Source organism: Grammomys surdaster, unplaced genomic scaffold (genome assembly GCF_004785775.1).
Source record: "Grammomys surdaster isolate TR1022 unplaced genomic scaffold, NIH_TR_1.0 272, whole genome shotgun sequence".
Classification (NCBI taxonomy): Eukaryota; Metazoa; Chordata; class Mammalia; order Rodentia; family Muridae; genus Grammomys; species Grammomys surdaster.
The window spans coordinates 1,224,383-1,232,168 of NW_021604713.1; positions in this window are offsets into that span (position 1 = coordinate 1,224,383).

Below are 7,786 nucleotides of genomic sequence, written 5' to 3' on the forward strand. Positions count from 1 at the left end.
TATGCACTGGCTATTGCCTGATGTTTCAGTTTATTTGGATAGGATTTTTACAAAAGCATATCCACCAAGAGAGAAAGTCAAATAAAACATGCAGTGGTGATATTGGTTACTGGAAAGGAATATAGTATAATGCAAATCGAAACTTTTGGCAGCCTCTCTTTTTGTGAATTGTTTTAAATTCTCTTTCTCAGGCCCCGCAGCAACAGTTGTAGCAGAAGTGCTGCTCCACCACTGAGAGTGGGACGACCGATCACATATACTAGCTCCACAAAGATAAGATTCATTTCAGATTTTCACAGAGATGCTAAGTGGTTTAATTTAGGTGTTCACCATAGAAAAGTTGCTTTCTCTTTCACTTTCATATAATAAATGAGGTTCCATGTGTCTCCATACACAAATATATATTCATGCATTAATTTATATGTGATCAATATTGTGATTTATGAACAAGACAGGAAATATTGAAACTTACCAACCTTCCCATTTGGGCCTAAATTTATTGTCTTATATTAAATCTTGCTTGTGAAGCGACTTCTAGATTTTCTTTGCTATAAATATGTGACTGGGCTTCTCATTATATCCGTCAAACAAGCCCGTCCCTCCTGCCCTTCCCTAGCCCTGCAGCACATTAACCTGGCAGCTGAATAGGATTTCCCTTTTATGCCTTAGCTGCTGATTATGATGCAGTTTGATACAATGGGCTGTTGTTTTAAGGTTCTTTGAAACTGTACTGTGTAGCCAATAGCAGGCTGATTGTTGAACCTAGCCTTTTAGATCTATTCAGTTTTAATGTGAAGACTGAATCAACTACAGAGGAAGCAAAACTGAAGACGTCTGTCTTTGTAGGAAAGCAGCTGAGAAGCTTGAAGCTGAGAAGTTTGAAGACTGGCAGGAGTGTAGTGCTGAAACAGACTTGCTCTCCCAGCAGCCTAGACCCTAGACTAGACACATTGTTTCTTTAAGGCAGGATGTTTTCTGGCGGGTAGGGATCAGTGGCACCTGCCTGAAGAGCTCCAAATGAAGGAGCTTAATCTGTGGAGTGTGTACATCTTCCGGCAGGATCAAAATTAAGAGTATAATGGCTGCTTGGTGCCCAGAGAGTTACATTTTCTGGAGATGGCTTATCCTACCTTGGATTTCAGGCTCTGCAGTCTGCTCAAAAGTGTCCCAGAAGCATGCTCAACTCTCTGATTTAGTACAGAAACTCTCCTTTGGTATCACACCCCCTTTTGCCATACTGTCTCATTCCTACTCCAAATAAACTGTCTGCTTCTTCACTATACATCGCAATCTAGCCATGGCCCTTACCAGATTCTTAAGTTTGTTTTGTTTTTCAGGTCTCATGAAGCCCCAGGATGGCCTTGATCTTGTCATATAGCCAAGGATGACTTTGAACCCTGATCCTCCTGTTCCCACTTTGTGAGTGCTGAGATTACAGTCACATGCCACACCCAGTTTAAGCAGAAACTGATGCTGGGCATAGATTTTTAAATCTCTTGGGATTTCCTGAGAAATAGAAACATTTTTTTTTCTAATGAAGTGACTCTTGAGTATCCTCTAGGTAGTCACCTGAGAGACCAAACATTGATTAGAACTTTGGAACTTTTATCTATATGCTTAACCTCCTTCCCTCCAGGGAAGAAAGTGGGGCTAGAGATTGAATGGTATATGCCTGGAGGAGGGAGTCCAGTCAGAGTGAATCCTTAACAGGTCTGTGCCTCCTCGGAGAAGTGCCAGAATAGAATTCAGTTGTCAGGTAGCCAATGGCACCTAGAAAGTTCCTTGGAGTGGAGACAAAGGCCCACACTCTTACAGATAGACTGCTGACAGTAAACAGTTCAGAGTCGCCATTACTCCAGTCCACATCTGTCTCACTTAAACAATAATGTAGTCTGACAGGCTTTAAACCAATATTCTTCTCTCCAGTCTGGCACTTTGTATTCTTTTTCTGGGGTGCAGAAATACATGCAATTGAGAATTTTATACTTGAGTATGTTGTGTTTTCATCAAATCGCCTGCCCATTCATTCTCTTCCCTTCAATTCCTCTCCTATGCCCACACTATATTTCTTTCCCAACTTGTGTGTTCTTAAAAAACAAAACAAACCAAAAACAAACCAATAAACCACTTAATATTTCCTATATATGCATGAAAAAGGACTCTGTACTGGAGTTGGATACCCTTCCAGGGGCTGCATCCCTGAAGAAAACTCACTCTCCCAGCAGCCACCAGTTGCCAGTAGTTCCTGAGCTAGGGTTGAGACTTCATGAACCTCTCCTTGTTGGGATTTTGGCAGCTTGATCCTGTGCAGGTCTTGTGCATACAGTCACGGATGCTACAAGTTAATGTATGCAGCACCACTGTCATTCTGGCAAATTTGGCGGCTTTACTGACAATACCCACTATCCCTGGCTCTTAGAATCTTTCCACCTCCTCTTCGGTGGTGGTCCATGAAACTTCAGGGGTGGGCGTGATACAGAGGGCCTCTTATTTTCTGCACATTAATCTGTTGTAGGTCTCTGTACTAATCACCGAAAAGAAAGCTTCTTCGATGAGGGCTGAAAGATGCACTAATCTATGGGTATAATGATAAGAACTAGGGGGACAGTGTCCCACTAAATGGCTTTCACGGTGTTAGACGGTTCTGTGTGTGTTACTAGGGAGGAAAGTAGACAATAGTTTTACCCATCCGTGTGCTCTTTGAGTTATAATAATAATTGGCCTGGCAATATATGCACAGTGATAGAATATGGGCACAAATGTTAGAGGACTAACCAACCAGTTTCTGATTGGACTGAAAGCCTGCTTCAAAAAGTGCAATGTGTCCCTGGTACCATTGACTGCCCCAAAATCAGGGCTGACTAGGTCATAGGCCCTAGGGGAGAACATAACACTATTATTTTGCTAATGGATGTCGATTTTTTTCTTAACTAAAGTACAAGGTTGCCTGCATCTGGACCGCTCCTACACCTTTGGTTTCATTTCTTGCCACTCTTCTATCTGAATTTTGTTTTAAAATGGGATCTCACTGTGTAACTCAGGCTGTGACCTTGATGTCTCAGTGCCTCAGGGTGATGGTCGATTGTCAATTTGAATGGGTTGAGAGATGCCTAGAGATGAGAAACTTCTGGATATGTTATGAGGATAATTTAGAACACTTGGATGTTGGACAGCAGCTGTGGGGGAATGATGTATTCTGAGTGAGGATGACACCTTTGGAGAGGATGGAGGACTGGGTGGAATAAAAAACAGAAGCATCCCACCAATGCAAGCCTCCTTACTCTGCTTTGTGACTGCTTCTCTATGCTCTTTTACAAAGATGATGTGCCTCACCACAGGAGAAACAGCAGAATCAACTGTCCTTGGGCTATAACCCCTGAAACTGTGGAAACTGTGAGATAATACAATTAATTCTTCTTTTAACTAGTTTCTCCCAGATATTTGTCAAAGCAGTAAAGACTGATACAATCTTCCAGTTTGAAATATTGTATACCTTTTTGTACATTTTACAACAGTTATCTTACCTAATATATCAGACTACAATTCGTTTACTTGTAAAAAGACAGTACAAATTATTAGTGATTTCTGAGGATAAAGGAAGAAAGAAGGAATGAGTGAGGCATAGTGGATTTCCATGGCGGTGAAGATGCTCTTGCAAGATGTGCAAGGACTCTAGTTTCTACTCATTTTTTCTAGATATCTAAGACTTTTAAAAATGAACTCCACTGAAAAACCAAGAATCTGGTTTGTACATTCAGAATATTTAATATGGATTATGTATGCTGTGTAACACAGAGCTATAAAAATGCTACTTCAGCTAGACTAAGGTAACATATTGTCTTGACTATGAACTCATCTAACAAACCTTAAAACATCCATGAAAATGAAAATGTGGCAAAATAAGAGAAATAGAGAAATCCATAGTTGTAGTTGATGACTTGAACGTGTCTACTTCAGTAATTAATAGGACTACTATTAAATACACAGGTAAATAGCATTAAAAAACCCAAAGAATACAACAAGCCCATAGGAGTTAATCGATATTTACATACTGCTTCACTAACAATAGCAAAATATAAACAAGTATCCGTTATAGCATTCGCATATGTACACCTTATCTGAATTGTAAAAACGAACCTCAATAAACACAAGAGTCAAGATTATGTGAAATATGAACTGGCTACAGTAAAACCAAGCTAGAACTCAGTAATGGAAAGGGAATAAGAAAATATTTAAATACATAAAAATTATGGAGCACATTTATAAATAACCTAAAAACATACATTAATTTGTATAAAAATAACACAGCTATGAAAGTTACCTTTAATTGTGAATTTAACACAATATAGAACCACCTGGGAAGAGTGTCTCAATGACGAACTGTTTTAGAGTAGGTTGACTGATAGGCATGTGTTTGAGGGATTGTCTTATGTTAACTGATATGGAGAGACCCAGTTTAAAATTGGGTGGTGCTGTTCTTTGGGTTTGGGACCTAGACTATAAAGGAAGAGAAAGTGAGTGGAGAACTGGCCAGCATGGATATATTGATTCTTTTTCTGTTCTTTGCACAGCTGAGACTCAGCTGCTTTGAGTTCTTGCCTCCTGACTTCCCTGAAATGCTGGATGAAACTTGGAATCATGAACCAGATGGACCCATTCTTTAAGTTGCTCTTGTCACAGCAAGACGAAGCTAAACCAATACAGTTTATGCAACAGAGCTTAGAAGTTTGTGGAACTAAATATATTAAGAAAAGTCTCAGAAAACTAGGAAATGAATAGAAGAATAAACATAAAAGTAGACAGAAGGAACTAACAAAAATTTAAAAATAAGTGAAATTTAAAACAAGGAAAAAGAAAATCAACATCAATATTTCTTAGAAAAAAATCAATAAAATTGACAAACCTTTATCAATATTTACCAAAGAGAAGATACAAATTGCTAATATCAACAAAGAAGTGGAGGCAGTCAGGGTAAATTCTGTACCTATTAAAGAGTTAAAAGAAGAGTAACACAGACAACTTTAGTCCTTAGTTTCCTATCTACAAACTGCCAAAGTTCAAGTAAGATGAGACAATATAATTTGACAAAATGGAACTCATAACTGAAAAGCTTCCACAAAAGATGCCTTCAGGTTTCACTGGAGAGAGTTATTAATCATTTAGAGAAAAGTTAAGAGAATGTTATTGTCTCTTGTAGAAAAAAAGAAGAGAGAATACTTTATATTTTATGAATCTGGTATCTATAGTAAAACTAGACAAAGACACAAGAAAAGTACAAATAAAAAAATTTCATGAAAATAGACACAGAAATCTCAACAAAATATTACCAGACCAAAATAAGAGGGTTTATTTCAGATATTTTAAAGCTTTCCTAACAGGTTCATCAATGGTGCCAGGTACGGCACCTTGAGAGAGTGAGGCAGGGGCACTTCATGTTTGAGGGGAACCACAGGGAACTTAACAAGATCCTCTTTTAAAATAAAAATGTAAAAGGCTGAGGGTATAGTTTAGTGATAGAATGCTTATCATTTAAAAGGTTCTGAGTTTAATCCCTACTAACACACATACACACACATCAAAAGAAAACAAAAATGTACAAGGTTGTTCATTATAGCAATATTTATAGAAGTTAAAAGGCAAAAACAAAAGCCCACAAACTAATAGATAAATAAAATGTGACATTCATATAACAAAATATTTACACAGAAGAATGAAACACTTCTATAGATATGACACACACAGGGAGATGTTAAAAACACTTTGCTAAATAAAAGAAATAAGTCATAAAAGACAATCCACTGTGATTCTATTTCCATCAAATTTCACATTAGGTAAATCAGAAGAAAGATCAGAACTTCCCAAGGGCTGGCCCAGAGGTAGAAAAGGGGAACTACTGTTAGGTACAAGGTTATTTTGGACGATGAATATGTTCTAGAATTGATAGTGATGCCTCAAAACCTTGTAAATACACTGACGTATAGAATTATATATACACCTAACATGGGTGAATTTTAAGTGAATTAGGACTTTAAAAAGTAGGGGCCAGCAAGATGGCTCAGCTGGCAAAGGCATTTGTTACCATGTCTGATGATCTGAGTTTAATCCCTGTGACCCAAATTGTAGACCGAGAAAATGGACTCCCACATGTTATCTGTCCTCTGACCTATACACAAATGCCATGGCATGTGTGTGCTTGCAAACATACTACAGAGAAGGGGAGGGGGAGAAGGAAGAGACTAAATTAAATGAGGTCAATCAATACAGTTAGTAGACTAAAGAGGAAGTCATATAAATTGATATAGGAAAAAACATGTGATGACAACCATTCATGATAAAATCTTCAAACTTGCAGTAAAAGGGAACTTTGAGGTGGTTGAGATTATCTACAAAAGGGCTAGGGAGATGGCTCAGATGGTAAAATGCCTGCCTTACAAGCTTGAGGATCTGGATTTGATTCCTGAACATCCTGTGCTCACTACCAGTTCTAGAACACATCCATCGTCCAAAAGAACTTTGTACCTAATACAAGTTACTCCCTTTTTTCCTCCTCTCCAGTCATTGGGATGTTCTGAATCAAATCCCATGTCAAAGAAGCTAGTGGTGGTGGTAGGTGCTTGTAATCCCCAGTGCTAAGGAGACAAGCAGAGTCCTTAGAATTACTGGCTAGCCCACCTAGCCCGTGTGCTGTGTTCCAGGCCAGTAAGATACCCTGTCTCAAAGAGATGGACAGAGCTTGAAGAGCAACACCTGAGATTGTCCTTTGGCCTCCACATAGACAAATACATGTATGTATGCATGCATACTGTCCTGGCTGGATTATGTCAGTTTGACACATGCTGAAGTCATCTGAGAGGAGGGACTCTAAATTGAAAAAAAATGTTTCCATAAGATGGTTGTACTCTGGAAAGCCTGTAGGATAGTGGTTCTCAACTTTCCTAATGAGATGACCTGACACTCATGTTCTTCTTCATGCTGTGGTGACCCTAACCATAAAATTATTTTGTTGCTACTTTATAATCATAATTTTGCTAGTTTTATGAATTGTGAAATAAATATCTGATATATGGGACATCTGATATGAGACCCACAGATTGAGAACCATGGCTGAAGGGCATTTTCTTAGTGATTAATGGGGGATTATCGTGGATGGGGCCATCCCTAGGTAGGCGGTCCTGGGTTCTATTAGAAAGCAGGCTGAGCAAGCTTTGAGGGTAAGCCAGTAAGCAGGACTCCTTTATGGTTTCTGTATCAGCTCCTGCTTGCTGTGTTTGAATTTCTTCCCTGACTTCCTTTGAGGATGAACTATAATAAGGACATGTAAGCCAAATAAACTCTTTCCTGCCCAGTTTGTTTTTCTTTTCTTTTCTTTCTTTCCTTTTTTTTTTTTTTTTTGTTTTGTTTTTTTCGAGACAGGGTTTCTCTGTGTAGCTCTGGCTGTCCTGGAACTCACTCTGTAGACCAGGCTGGCCTCAAACTCAGAAATCTGCCTATCTCTGCCTCCCAAGTGCCAGTTTGTTTTTCATTATAGCAACAGAAACTTAACTGACACACGTGCTAGGCACTCCTCCTGTGTGCCACAAGGATCCTCAGCTAACATTGTAACTAGGAGTGAAAAAAAATTTCTCCTTAAGATTGGGACTTGGCAGGAATGTTTGGATCCTTACCACGTGGACTTGATGTAGTATGAAGAGCTTTTAATATATATGTAAGAAAAGAAATAGGCGAATGGAATGGATGAGAATAATGCTACTTTACGTGGACTTTCCTAATATATATAGAAATTTAA